Source organism: Fukomys damarensis, unplaced genomic scaffold (assembly GCF_012274545.1).
Source record: "Fukomys damarensis isolate Sample0158 unplaced genomic scaffold, DMR_v1.0_HiC HiC_scaffold_39, whole genome shotgun sequence".
NCBI lineage: Eukaryota > Metazoa > Chordata > Mammalia > Rodentia > Bathyergidae > Fukomys > Fukomys damarensis.
The window spans coordinates 14,466,192-14,481,972 of NW_022900951.1; the positions used below are offsets into that span (position 1 = coordinate 14,466,192).

At 39.2% G+C, this 15,781-nt stretch overlaps 1 pseudogene; it reads left to right on the top strand.

Moving 5' to 3' along the window:
- The first annotated feature begins 12,808 nt into the window (after positions 1–12,808).
- On the top strand, positions 12,809–14,336 carry LOC104875904 (annotated as a pseudogene).
- Positions 14,337–15,781: the final 1,445 nt, after the last annotated feature.

The following is a 15,781-nucleotide window of genomic DNA, read 5'->3' on the forward strand; positions in this document are numbered from 1 at the left end:
AAGACAAACTGTAGAAATTGAGATAAATAAAAATTGTCTAGAAAGCATATTACAACATGATTTTATCAAGATATCTGGAAATAATGCATACCTGCAGTCTTTACTGTATAGAAATGTTAATTTTAAATCAAATGTTTCAGAAACCAGTATAACTTATTAATCTGAAATGATTCTGCAGTACTTTCTTTCGGCAAGTTATGCTAATGTATGTTCTTAAATTTCACTTCCAATATGGTAGCCACTAGCCACATGTGGCTATTGAAAATTAAATTTAAATTAATTGGGGCTGGGGATTAGCTTGGCAAGAGAGGACTTGTCCAGTATGCGCAAAATCCTGGATTCAATCTCTGGCACCATAAGAAAAAAAACTGTAATAACTGAAATAAAATAAGAATGTAAACTTAGTCCTTCAGTCATATCAGCCTCATTTCCAGTGCTAGAGAGCTATATATGTGGCTAACGGCTGGCTGCCATACTGAAAAATGCACAAAATTTTCATCTCAAAGAAAGTTCAATTGGACAGAATTGTTCTATATCCTTCCTACTCAAAGGATGGACCAGCAGTTTTGGCTTGTTAGAAAGGCAGAATCTCAAATACCACACCAAACCTACTAAATCACAATCTTCACTTTAACAAAATGCCAAGGCTATTCGTGTACATATTAAAGTCTGAGAGGCTGTAGTTGAAATCAGTGTTTTTAGGCAGACTTGATCATAAGAATCACCTAGAGCACTCATTGATCATCCAGGATCCAAGTCATTGTTCAGACCTACTAAATGAGTCTTTCAAATCTATGATTAGCAAACACTCCAGATGATTCTTAACTGTTCTGGCACTAGCGACATGTATGTGTATTTGTGTGTGTTGTTTTGTTTTTTTGAGACAAGGTATCACCATTTAGTTCAGGCTGGCCTTAAACTGTGTAGCCCAGGCTGGCCTTGAACTGAACTGATGGTGATCCTTGCCTCAGCCTCCCCAGTGTTGGCATTACAGGTGTGCACCACCATGCCCGGCAGCATTGAGAATTTTTTTAAAACTCCCAGGATTCAGATAAGCAACCATGGTTAACAGCTATTGCTATAAATTATAGCAATCTCAAAACTGCTTCTAGAATTAAAATTGAGTATTAGATTTGTGTGTGTGTGTGTGTGTGTGTGTGTGTGTGTGTGTGATAAAGAATCAAACCTAGGCCCTTGCACATGCCTAGCAAATATTCTACCACAGAGCTATACTCGCAGCCTCAGGTGTTACCTAGAATACCCAGGGGTGTGGCCCCACACGGAGCCAACCCACTTGGGGCAATGCTGTAGGGAGAATAATCATGCAAACTAGAAGTAGTTCGTCTGGAAACGACCCCCTATGTGGCAGTATAACTTGCTATGGCAGGAGTCCACTTCTTATGCCAAGACTTCATGGTTCCAGCCTGTAATCCTGAAACTCTGGAAGGCTGAGGCAGGACACTTCAAGGTCAAGCCCAACCTCTGCAATGCAGAGACTTAGTGATACATGGCCTCAAAATAAAGTATAAAGAAAAAGACGACTGGGCATGTAGGTCAGTGCAAATGCCTTGGTATCAATCCCTTGTGCCACTAAAGGAAAAAAAAGGAATAAAAAATGAAATAATGGTTTTCCTACACCAGTTTCAGATTACAAAGTAAGGAAAAGATGGGTGACCTTTGAGCTAAGCATCAACAAACACCTGGGGCATTTGTGGCCATTTGAATTTAGACAATGGCAAGGAGGGCAGTCAGACAAGAAAACAGGATTTCTTTGCAACTGCAAACATGGCAATTAGTTGCACAGTCGTGGCTGCCTCCATGTCCTGAATCCATTCAAAACATTTACATTTCATAGTCATTTTGACTTTAGGGAACAACCAGAAGTTGCCTGGTGCTAGTTAGTTCCAGTCATTAAGGAGGATAAGGACACATCCTGATGTACTTACTATCAACCTGTCCCCTGGATGGCATTCACCACATTTACAGAGGTTTTCATCACCCCTCACAAAGACACAAAAGAGGACTTCTACAACTGCTTCAGAAAGTGGCCAAAAGGATGGGCTAAGTGTGTGTGAAGTGAGTATTTTGAGGGGGTTTAATGGTTTTGTGTCTTTTACTGTGACATATTTCTTTATTTAAACATTCACCTTATATACTGGTTGCCCATATATTTTTGGAAACTGTGCACAGAATTAGTGGGTTTTTGCCATGAGCAGGGAACCAAACTTCAAATATCTTACTTGACATTGTTTTATATTGTTATTTTTGTTTTTACACTTGATCTTAGCCAAAAGGCTGAGAAGCAATTGTTATTTATTTATTTATTTATTTTTGGTACTGGGGATTGAACTCGGGTCCTTGTGCTTGTGAAGCAGGTGGCAGAACCACTGAACTAAATCCTTGCTGTTATTTTCGTTTTTAATAGCAACCTTATAAAAAAACCTACATTAAATAGTCACTGGGTTGTACATGTAATGATCTAATTTACATTATCTAATAAATTTCTGCTCTCTACAATATATATGTGACCTCTATACATGTACAGACTCTGCCTCATATATGTACTGAGCAAGGGTACCCTGCCCCAATGCCCTTTCTCTGATGACTTTCCAGAGTAGAGCTTGTATCATCTTTCCCATTTGGGCATCTCTCTCACTCTTCCTTAGTGTTGAGTCCTAACCTCTCATTGCCTTTGCAGGTTCTGGGAATGAGAACTTTGCTCTTTGAATCCACACTTCCTTCTCCATTCCAAACTACTGGAGCCCCATTCCTTATTTTTTCAATCCAAGATCCAGGCCTGTTGCTCTCTTGACTCAACCAATAGATACCAACACTCCTCACTTTAGGCAATGCACTGATCGTGTTTTGAGGGGAAGCGAACCAGATTAAATCCTGGCTTCAGTAACTTGCAAAGCAGTGGAGAAGGTCAAATACACACTGCAGAAATAATTATGAGGGACAAAAGAAATGTGTCAGGTCTTTCCCACATCTATAAAATCAACACTGATTTAGATTTGAGGTTGAATCTAACCTAAAAACATGTAACAGACTCTGGCCTCTGGAAGACCAGAAATAAGCCACTAGCTAACTTTTCTCTTTATTTGATTCTGTATGGGACCTACATTCTTATGCCCATGATTATTATTGCTGCCATTGCACCCATGTTTCCATTTTGGAACCTTGCTTAACTTCTAAGTCTCTTACTGAGGGCTCCAGAGCTTATGATTTCAACTCTATCTTGACATCTATCCCTTCTGTGTTCTGGTGACTTTTACAGTCATATTTTTTTCTTTGGTCTGAGGTTCTAGCGTGACCTGGGGAACTGCCGCAGAACTTCAGCTACAAGATAGCATGTCACTCATTTCTTTCTTTTAACAGCATCCGAGGTGTAACTAATCGACAAAAAACTATATATATTTTATTCATAACTTTGGACAAATGCAAACACCAGTGACTCAATTACCACAATTAAGGTAATAGATATGTCCACCACCAGCACTTCCAAGGACTGTTAAGACCCCTTGTGCCTGTTGTTGTGATAGAAACACCTACCACAATATTTATCCTCTGAACAAAATTTAAGTGTACAACACAGAATTTCTAGCTACATGAACTATGTCATTAGTGACTATGCTCTGATACTAGTGCACATCTTTACTTTCAAATTTCACCTTCCTGTGACTGGTTGGGCTAACTCATCTAGAGTCCTCCATCCAATTCTGCTATAACTGAATCATAATTTACCCTGTCTTAAGTCACTTTCATCGCCAGTGGGGCACACTACCCAACACCACAACTTAAAGGAGATTTTTTTTATTGGCTCACATTTTGTAGAGGTTTTAGTCCATAGCTGGCTGGCTCCAGGGTAGAGGTTGCATGGAAGAATAGCTTGCACAAAGGAAAGCTGCTTCTCTTATGGCATTTGGGAAGCAGATAAGTCAAAGGAGGAGCCAGGAAGTGAGATAAAACCTAGATCACTATGAGCAGTGATCTGCCTCTTCTGACCAGGCCTCACCTGCTAACACAAAGTCAGCTATAATGCCCCTCAATTACCTCCCAACATTTTCTGCCTATGATCAGATGAGGCTTTAGGGGGATATTTAGATATAATCAGAACATTGTCTTATCCCAAGTCCCTCATGTGCCCACCAGAACCATCAGTCCAGCTGCCCCAAGTGAGCACTCTCAAAAAACATTAGCAACTAGTTTCAGGGCTCACTCCCCTGGGATGGATGTATAACTGAGCCTGCCCACTCTGAATACTGTTATATAAATGTAGACACTGAAACAAGGGTAGATCAAGTGTTAGAGAGTTAAGCAAAACAAGACAGGGATTTCTTTCTAGATGAAAGAGTGCACTGGAGAAGATTTTATAGGAAGTTCCAAATACCTTTTTCAGGCAAAAATGGAAAGATGAAGAAATTTCAGAGATGCACAGAAAACAGTGAGTCCTTTAATTTCTCTGGAGCAGAGACCTTAGAACATGCTGGTTTAGTAAAGTAGATTGATTTCATTTCATAGATGGCTCTGAATGTTAGGCCAAAAAGTGCAGATGGTATGCACTTGGAAATAGGAAGCCACTGTAGATTATTGATGGAATCAGGCCTGATCAGAGCTACACTTTGTCAGGTACACAGCAGAGAACAAGTAAGTATATCTGGACAGCTACAAAGGGGACCTGACTTAGGCAGTCACAATGGGAAGGGAGAGGAATGCACAATTACAATTGTGACTGTTGTACAGAGATGAAAGGAAATGGTAAGATGCCATTGCCTGATACTTCCTACTTCATTACCTTGAGGACTGAATAAGGACCAGGAGTTTGGTACTGTGTATTTGATAGAAATAAGGAATGCAGGAGAAGGAGTTAAGAGAATATATTGTATCACCTTACAAAGGATCATGATAACCTGAATCTTAGATAAGGACGGAGTCACCAACTAGAATGACAAAGATTTAAAGAGTTATAAAGGAAGGCTATAAAGAAGGGTGAATCCAAAATCAGAATCAGGGTCTAGCCTAGAAATAGGACTCACACCTGTGATTTGGAGTAAAAAAAAATTGAATTTAAAGAATCATTATCCAGGTATAGAAGCACTGTAATCACAGCATTGAGGCAGGCTGAGCAGGGAAGACCTCCAGTCCAATTCAGCCTAGGCATCTTAGTGACACCCTGTCTCAACAAAGGAAATAATAATGGCTGGGGATGTAGCTTGATGACAGATGAATCAGGGTTCCACCCCATTGCCCAAAACAAAACAAACAAAAAATTTCACTTGGGTAGGGTGGCCACCATGGCACCAACTTGTAATCCCAGCTACTCAGGATGCCAGGGCAGGAGGATCTCAAATTTGAAGCCACCTTGGGCAATTTATGGAAATTCTGTCTCAAAAATCACAAAACAAAATGGCTTGCTATGTGCCTCAGCACGCTTTTCAGCTCCATCAACTAGAAAGAAAATTAAAAAGGAAGAAGAGGAGTAGGAGAGAATCAAGGAAGAGACTGAGACAGACAGGGTGGAGGGGAGGAGTGGAGGGAGGCAGGAAACAAGGAAGGAAGGGAGAGAATGAAAGAATTCTTCTCTAGGCAAACAAAGGGTAATTACTGAAAGTACTTAGTCAACTAAAAATGTAACAAATACCTACTGAGAAGATCTCCTGTGGCTTCAGGGCTGAGCTAAGAGCTAACACAAAATGATCTAAAATTCTGATGAGATCCCACAGAACAAGGTAGATTCAGACCTCTGTGGAGAGGGTGAGGTGTATCAACTACCACCACAGTGAGAAGGAAATACACTGGAAGCCTTTCAGTGGAACTGAGCAATCAGCCCTCTGTCCTGAGAACACCACTGGACACCCAGACAATCCAGAGGGGCAACACAGCAGGAAAAACAAATATGCAAATCAAGAATACTAAGTCATCAGGTGCCAACAAACAGTACAAACAGGAGTCAGCTTCCTGTGACCAGGCTTGATGGCTCCTGCCTGTTTTCCCCATAATTTGGAGCCTGGGCAAGAAGACTGCAAGGCCAACCTCTGGCTGTGCAATTTAAAGGAAAAACAAAAACAAAATAAAACAACCTTAGAGACTTAGTTGCCATTGTTAAAAATAAGATAAAATAAAAACAACTAGGTATGAAGCTCAGTGCAAAGGGCCTGGTTTCAAGAGCAAGAGAACAGAGAGTGAGAGAGAAAAAAGTGAAAGGAGTAAAACAGAAAGATACTAAAAAGAAAGAAAAAAGGAAAGGAAAAGAGAGGAGAGGAGAGGGAGGAGGAGGGGAAAGGGGAAGGAAAGAGAAAAATAGGAAAGGGAGGGAGGGAGGGTGGAGGGAAAGAAGAAAGGAAGGGAGGAAACACAGTTTGCACAGACAAGTGCCAGTATTACACAGCAGGGAAAACAAGGGTGAGCTTCCAGCTGAGCATCAATAAATTAACACCCTGGACAATGGTGTCATCTAAACTTAGTGAATGGGAAAGAGAGAAGCCAGAACATAAAAACAGAATAACTATGGAATTGCAATCAGAAGGAGTTGGTCAGCCATTGAAGTTCAATAATGCTCCCCTAATTTAGAAACAAGGAGGTGATTTTATTTTTTCATTGAATTTATTGGTACCTTTTTTTTTTTTTTTTATGAGACAGGGTCTCACTATATAGTTGACACTGACCTGGAACTCACTATGTAGCCCAGGATGGTCTCGAACTCACAGTGATCCTCCTGCCTCAGCCTCCTGAGTGCTGGGATTACATTGTGCGCCACCACGCCCGGCTATGGTACTTCTTAAGTATACAGTACAATTACATTCATTATTGGGATCTTGCACCTTTACATGACAGATCCTAGTTCTCATTTATTTCCCATACCCCTGCCCTCCCTTCACCCCCTCCCCCTTCCCCTATTTACAAAGATTTTGTTTCCATTTTTTTCCTTTTCTCATATTTTTCCCTTATTTCCTTTCCCCTACCCTTCCCACTTGCCCTACACCTTTTGCCCTTTTCTTCCTATTTCAATGATCAGTTATACAATTTGAATCTCATTTACACTTTTAGTTTTTCATGCCAGACAGACTATTTGGTATTTGCACATGTGTGTCCTATTTATTTCACTTAAAAGAATGGCCTCAATATGCATCCATTTTCCTATAAATGACTCTAAGTTTCTTACCTTTTATGTCTGAGTAGTACTCCATTTTGTAGAAAAACCACATCTTCATTATCCACTCTCCAGTTGATGGAAAATTGGGCTGTTTCCAAGTTTTAACTGTTACAAACTGTGCTGCTATAAACATGGGCGTTCATATATCGCTGTGGTATGAGTTGAAGGGATGAGAGGGGAATGGGAAAAAAGAATTCAGATATATTATGTGCAGGTACAAATTCCCTATGATGAATGTGAGCACTATGTATGGCAAAATATACTCTAAACATTTTTAAATATAATCAATTATTTCTTGCATTGATTGGTTCACTAACTTGGAGAATATAATATTTCATAGGGAACCCTGTGCACTTCCTATTGCTTTACATCAATAGACATAATTGAATTTGTGACCCACTTTCAGACTGACTGGTGGGATTAGTGGATGACAACCTGATCCAGTTATTCTCAAGATGCTTGTCCTTTACAAACAATGAATATCAGTGGGGTGATACTTTAGGACCCTAATAATGTCTACTTCCACATCATCATTTCCTCTGATGGTTTTAGCATTCTTTGCTCATTATTAGCTATATCTGTTATTTAATTAGAAATGTCAAAATGGTGATTTTTTTTTTTTTGTACCAGAGATCAAACTCCAGTCCTTGCGCTTGTGAGGCAGGTGGCAGAACCACTGAGCTAAATCCCTGGCCCTCAAAATGGTGATTGTACAGTTCTATCATTCCTACTGTGCTTATTAGCTAGAATTCTGTAAATATTTTTTCCCCATCAACTAGGACTATTTGGCAATCCTAAATTAATATTAGACTGCAATTTTTTTATCAAAAAAAGATAACTTTTTCTCAAAACAGTAGTAATTTGCATACTGAGACTGGTCATTTGCATATTCATTAAATGTCTCACTAGTTCCCACATGCATCATGTCCTTACAAAACTCCATGATATTTTTGTACATTTCTCCCTCAGTCCTTTATTGGGGCTGCGGAGATTTCTGTCATCTCTCCTCATTTTTCTCTCCTGGAATTTCCAATTCATGTGTCCAGGTCTAGTTCAAATGTTGCCTCTTCCAAGAAGCGTACCTTTATCTTCCTAAGCACAGTATGTCACATTTTTCATAGTAGAAAATCTTTACCTCTGACACCAGTTCACTTGATTAACTACTTTCAACACTCTGAGCTCCTCAGTACAGAATAATATTCCATGAGAATTGCGCTCAATAAGTTGAATAAAGGAAAGAATGTCAAAAGTTGGGATTTTCTTATCATTCTTCTCTTGGTATTCTAGTTCTTATTCCTTTCTTTGATATGCTGTTATACTTTTTTCACTAATAATAATGTCATCTGTTTAATAATCTTTTGAATTTTCTTAAGTAAACCCAGAAATGCTGAGTGTAGTAAGGCTGTCCACTTAGTAGGAGAATCAGAAATGGATCCTGGGTTTTCTGACAATGAGTGTAATGTTTTTTCCATGATGTGACACTTTTCCTATAATATTTTGTATATTCCAGAGGATGTCAGATTAAACTACAAAAATTAATTCAAAGCAAATTACATTTTAATGTGAAACTTTGAAAACTTTCCCTTAGAGGAAAAAGACAAAGATAACCTTTTTAACTTCTAATTCAACATTCATAATGTCTCAAGTATTGCATAATTAAAAATTATTAATAGTTTTAAAAACAAAGCCTCTTAAACCTCCAAGTTGGTATTTTCTTCAATGCCCAATTTTATTTATTGATAGTGGGGATCGAAATCAGGACCTTGCCCTTGCAAGGCAGGCACAGAGCCACTGAGCTAAATCCCCAGTGTCAATGCCTAATTTAAAGAATAATATTTGGTTAATATGATAAACATAAATCTTGATTTTTGCTATGACCTTTTTTTATAAATCTTGATTTTTTTAAAAAAAAACTGATATTCTGAGATGCATACAAAAGTTACTGACAACCTTTATAAATTTTACTGACAAGCTTCATAAATTTTTAATAAACTATGTCCCTTTGTAATATCCACGTGAAAGGTTTTCTATATTACATAAAAAGGGAAAGTAGTACCAAAATGCATTCTTAACATTAGCCTAGTGCAGGGCGTGATGGTGCACGCCTGTAATTCTAGCACTTGGGAGGCTGAGCCAGGAGGATCACTATGAGTTTGAGACCAGCCTGGGCTACAGTGTGTTCAATGCCTTGTCTCAAAAAATAAGACAAAACAAAACAAAAAATAAACAATAATAACAACAAACCACTAATGCACAGAAATGCATCATTCCAGAATTATCATCTGTTGATATGAAAATTGGTATATTTGTTCTATGTAATTGGTTTTTCTAGAGTTTTTCTTTGTTCCTCTTTATCTTCAACTACATTCTCTCTTTGAATGATCCAAGCCTCTTACATGGTTTCGCTTTCCTCTGAGACACCAGCTTACAACCAGCAACATTTTAATTCCAGCTGTGATCAAAGTTCTTCACTGAAAATTCTCTGGGGTTACTTGATATCTTTCTTTGATGTCTCAGTCAAACTAAACATGGACTAAATTCTTCTACTACTGGCATCCTATCCTGTATTATCACAGAATCTGTGAAGGTTCAATGTGTACAAGTCTGAGAGATTAAAAACTCTAGGGGGGGGCCCAGTCATAGGGAGAGTCCATAAACTGTAATAGGCTTTATTTCCAGGAGCTTGACGAGATTCTCACAGTGAATATCCAAGAAAAAGCTCATGCTTCCAGCAGAAGGAAGGAAAAGGAAGCATTCTGAAATAATGTCAAAGCATTTAGTTCTTCCTAACAGAAGTCTGTCCTCAGGACAGACTATTTTACCACAGCCTAAGTATGAAGTGTAATTTAAAAAAACCCTGTGTTTAAATACAATTGTATTACAATAAAAGACACGTTGCCATGAATCCCCCTCAAAATGCTCCCCCCATAAAGAATGAGAAATTAGAGTCATTCATAGGAAAATGGATACATATTGAGGATATACTCCTAAGTGAAAGAAATAAGTCACACATGTATAAATACCAAATAGTGGGCTGGGGATTTAGCTCAGTGGTTCGGTGGCCTGCCTTGCAAGAGCAAGGACCTGAGCTCAATAATCCCCGGTACCAAAAAATAAATAAATACATACATACATACATACATACATACCGAATAGTTTCTCTGGTGTGAAAAACTGTAATAGTACATAAGATCCTAATGAGATCATTGACAATGTGAAATAGGAAGAAAAGAGCTAAAGGTGTAGGGAAAGTGGGAAGGGTAGGGGAAAGGAAATAAGGGGAAAGAATAAAAACGTGAGAAAATGAAAAAAAATGGAAATAAAGTTTTTGTAAATAGGGAAGGGAGCAGGGGGTGAAGGGAGGGCAGGGGTAAGAGGAAAAAATGAGAACCAAGACCTGTCATGTAAAGGTACAAGATCCCAATAATGAATGTTACTGTACTGTATACCTAAAATGTACGAATAAACTCAATTAAAAAAATGCTCCCCCTTGCTTTAATAAACACGCTTATCCCATTATTCTTGCCACTTTCCACAGCAGTTCAGGAAATGTTCTTCTTCTTTTTTGGTACTGGGGATTGAACTCGGGACCTTGTCCTTGTGAGGCAGGCAGCGGAACCACTGAGCTAAGTCCCCAGCCCAGGAAATGTTCTTTATTGAGTGTCTTCAGTTGTGCCATTGTGGCTCCTTCATGTCCTGAATCAACTCAAAATGTTCATTTTTCATGGTCATTTTGATTTGAGGGAAGAGCCACCAATGCAATGATCCCAGATCTAATGAATAATGTGGATGAGAACACTTGGTAATATTTTTACAAGGATGCTTTTCTGTCGGATGGTATTTGACAGCAGGATTTGCCACATTTTTTATCATACATGGTAATACACAAAAGAGGATTCCAGAATTGCTTCAGAAAGTGGCAAAAATGGTAAGTGTGTTTGAAGTGAGGAGGACTATTTTGAGGGGGAGTAGTGGCAATGTATCTTTACTGTAATAATTTTTGAAAATTTAAACATTCACCATATTTTTGATTGCCCCTTGTAAACTATTGGGGTTTGTCAGAGCCTGAGGTGGATAAAGGAAATACTCAATTTTAGCCCACTCTAGCTAGAGCAACCTAGAAATATAGGGGAAACTTCCTCAACTTGATAAAGAGCATCTATCAAAATTCTGTAGCTAGCGTGGTAAGAAACTTGAAGCTTTCCACTAAGATTAGCAAGAAGGAGAAAATGTCTCCTTTCACCACTGCTTTTCAAGGCTATTTTGGAAGTCCTAGCTAATGTGGTACAACAAGAAAAAGAAATAAAAATAAATAAATTGTGAAGGTGGAGATAAAATCGTCTTTATTTGCAAATGACATGATAATCTACATAAAAATTCCAGAATAACTGACAATAAAATCTCTTGGAACTTTTAAGTGATTATGGTAAGGTTGTAGGATGTAAGACTAATAATATACAAAAGGCAATTGTGCTCCTATCTATCAACAATGAACTAGTGGAATTGAAAATTTTAAATATAATATTGTTTCTATTAGTATCCCCAAAAAGAAATACTTAGGTATAAGTCTAACAAAATATGCACAAAAATTATATGAGGAAAACTATAAAAGTCAAATGAAAGAAATCAAAGAGCTAGATGGATAGGGAGACTCAGTATCATCAGTACATCAGTTCTTGCCTGGTATCTCAGTGGCAGTAGTTGTCCCAGGGTTTGTTCTGGAAGAGCCAGAGAGCTGAGTCTCCTGGGTCATGGGAGCCCACACTTTTTGGCTCAGTGGAGGGGACCACAATTAGCACTAGGTGGACATCCTTTGACTGAAATCCAATGTATTGCTTTTAAGTTTCCTTTGAAGGGGGTAGTTGATCAGAGACTTACTACAACCCAAAAGTTACACAAAAAGACTTAATGAATGTAATAAAAGAACTAAATGGGGAGCTTGAGTTAATTATTGATTTAATTTGTATCACAAGATATTATGAAATTAAGATAAACTAATTGGAGTTCATTATACTAATAGAATTAGTAGAACAGGATACCTTATATTGTAGGTGTCTTATTGATGATAAAGACTGGGATCCAGATACAGAAATTCAACCTTTTCTTAAGGCCTGTGGCCGCTGTGTAGATGAAAGTGTTCAAGGGATATCAAAACTCGATCGGGGACTGTAGAGACTAAACATCAAGCTGTAGGAACAGATGGGACCCTTAGGTAGGAATTGATTAGGGAACTGGGCCCCTTTAAGAGGTAGGAAGGAGGGGCTGACAGTCTGTGCAGGTAGCACTGTCCCTTCTAGGTTACCATGCTACTGGCCCACAAGACTAAACCCCTAGCAACAAGACCCCAGTATCCAATCAATCAAGCATCAACCCTCGGGGGTGGAGACAGGACCCCTACGACATAAAACAAGACTGCGGCCTCAATTTCAGCAGTGTCTCAGCTCTGGGCCCCGGCACTCGTGTGGCTCTTTACCACTTCCTCTTGCAATGATAAAATTACTTTTGCTTTGCACTGGTCTTCTGTTCTGACTCTTCTTCCTCATTCTGTGTCAGAGAGAGAGGTAAGCCCAGCAAGGGCGAATCCAGGGACCCCAGACCCCAGACTCACTAGACATAATAAAGAGAGCAACAGGGCCCAAGGGAGTGACACTGTGGTTTCAGGGTGCTATTCCAGTCACCATCAAGTCAGCAAAGAGGAGCTGTGCTGTTTCTGGCAGAATAACATGCACATTAAGTAAACAGCTTGGTGAAGTTTTACATGTGAATGAACACAATTGTGTATCTGTGTTTTTTTTTTTTTTTACCGGGGATTGAACTCGGATCCTTGCACTTGCAAGGCAGGCCACTGAACCACTGAGCTAAATCTCTGGCCCAACAATTGTCTATGTGTCATCCAGATCAAGATATGGAACAGCTCCAGTTCTCCAGATAGTTCCTTTGTGCTCTTTCCCGGTGATGATGAACAGTCTACAAAGATGGCTGCAAGTTGGGAAGATGAGAAAGCAAGAGAAGCATCTTCAAACAGTTTTGTTGCTATTAAAATTGATGCCAAAAGATGCACTCGTTCAAGGGTGAAACACAAATGGCAAAGGGCAACCAGTCAGAAAGTTCAGGGTCTACTCCATCTGCCTCATTTGAACCTAATGACTCTTCAGAAAATTCTCAATTCAGAAATGTAGATCTTTGCAAGACACCTCCCTCTTCTCCTGCAACAGGAGGGGAAAGTTCAGGCCATGCAAGTCCCTCTCAGGAGCCCAGTGAATGTTCAAATCAGAGACCTGCAGAGGACCTCACTGTAAGTGGAAAGGCTAAAAAGAAGAAATAAATAATAAACCAGAAGAGAGGAGAAAAGAGAAAAGGAAAGATGAAGAAGAGAGAGAGATTAAAAAGGAAATTTAGAGGAGAAAATTGGGAGAAAATGTTGGATTCTAAAAGGAAACAAGGAGAATTAACAAAAAGTGTTGGAAGAAAGAACACGCAAAGGGTAGAGTAGCTCAAAAGCATATAAAACAGCTAATTACACTGGATGGTGCAGAGAGAGCTGCTAGTTTTACAAAAACAAGGAAAGAAGTAGAAACTGTTAAAGTTGCTGTCTTGCTGCCCAAACAGGAAGAAATTGAAGTCAAGAGGGAGTCATACACAGAGAAAGAAACACTGTTACAAGAATTCATTTGTCTGCCGGATGGTTCTTCCTTTGCAAATCAGTTTCCCTCTGTTGTTCCTCTAGAATAAACCAGGCAGTTTGCAGCACAGACCGCTGGCAATATTTACCACAATTTTGCATTAGCAATGCTGTTTCCCAGGAGGGAATTTACCAAACAACATTATAAAGAAATAATTGGATTTGGAACTTGCCTCCAAGTGCGCCAGCAGGAAGACCGACTGCATCCACAATGCATTCTTCCAGGGGAGACATGTGCACGTTGCTGGGGTCAGTACCTTAGCCATTTCTTGCCACCTGGAGATTAATTAGCAGTTTCTTATTTAGTAATCCTCCTCATACACAGACTCCAGTGAGAGCAAGGTCACCAGAAACTTCAAACTCTGCATCATCGAGCAAACCAGAAAAAGGGTGCTAGGAAATTGAAAGACTTGATAAAAAGGGGGAAGATATAGATTGAAGACTCAAGATGATGGTGAAGATGAAAATACTTGGAATGGAAATTCTACTCTGCAGATGTAGTGTAACAAGTACAATGTGTATAATAGTCGTTGGTTCTCTTATGATTCAGTTCACTAAAATTCTACTGGAGAAATGGGTCAGTTTTATGTTATAGAGACCTATAAAGTGTCTCTTTATTCCTGCTTAGTGGGTATGGGTTAAAGTGTTTAATTTATAAAAGTTAAGACATAAAATAACTGTCTGATAGGTCCTTGCATACAGTAAGTACTTGCTAGATTCCTGAAACAATAAAAATTTCTGCCACAGCCTCTCTCCATCATCTTATTTAGTATTTTATATATTCTTATGTTCTCAGATGACATTTTGTTTAGAATGCTTTTCTCCAAGACTGTTATACACACAGAAAGTAACTATATCACTGAGTAATTAGACTTCAAGAGTATTTTAGGGACTGGGGATTTAGTTCAGTGGTTCTGCTGTCTGCCTCCCAAGCACAGGACCTGAGTTTGATCCCCAGCACCCGCCCCCAAAAAGAGTATTTTAACTAGCCAATCAGAGGATAACTTATGCATAACTCTTCTTTTTGCTTATCAGCTACAAGCAAATTCTTATCTTTTTAAATCATAATTAAATACTAAGTCAAAAAATCTTTTGCAAAAATCAGAAGGGTCTTATTTTTGTTTTAAGCATCTTTTATTATACAGAGGTCTGCTGAGGTCACGTTTCTCTGCCCCCCCCACCCCGCCCTGTTCCTAAACTAAGTAAAATAGCTGGCTAAGCTTAGCTTGGATATCAGTGAAGAAAGAAATTTGCCAGCATTCCTTGATGCCACATCTCTCCTCAGCGAGTGAGGCATTGCAATGTCTTTGTTCGCATCCGATGCAAACCAGTTAAGAACTGCTTGTTTATAATCTCTTGCTCTCTCACTCACCTTTATACCAAAGTGTTGTACTGCATAATCACACTTCTGGAAACTAAAGGATCTGTGGTGTAGCACATGAAGTATAAAGGTACACCTTTACTAATCGGATTATTCTTAAGAGACCGAAAGAGATTCTTGCTTTGACTTAACATGCTACCTTATCTACATATTTTTGTGGCCACTAAACTAAAGATGTTTAAAAAGGGGTATGTAGTAGGGTGTACGGAAAGAGAGGCCTCTGGAGCAAGTGGGCAAACTTACAAGCTCATAGGCTGCAAGGATAGCAGCGACTGAGACAAACAGAAGGCCACAAACACTAAAAGCTGCTGGGGGCAGAAATAGCCCTGAGGCAGACAATACCATCCACTGGCCCTGCCCAGCAGGAAAGGCAATGCAGGGCTCTGTATTCACATATCAAAAGTGTAGAAACACAATAGGCCCCAGCTGTGACTCACTATCCATCCTCCTTATCTGATGAATTCTGATGCCACAGGCCCTGGAAAGAAACTGTCCACCCAAACACCTGAGTTTGGAGGAATTTTTCTGGATTCATTTTCTCTCTTTTTTTTTTTTTTTTTTTTTT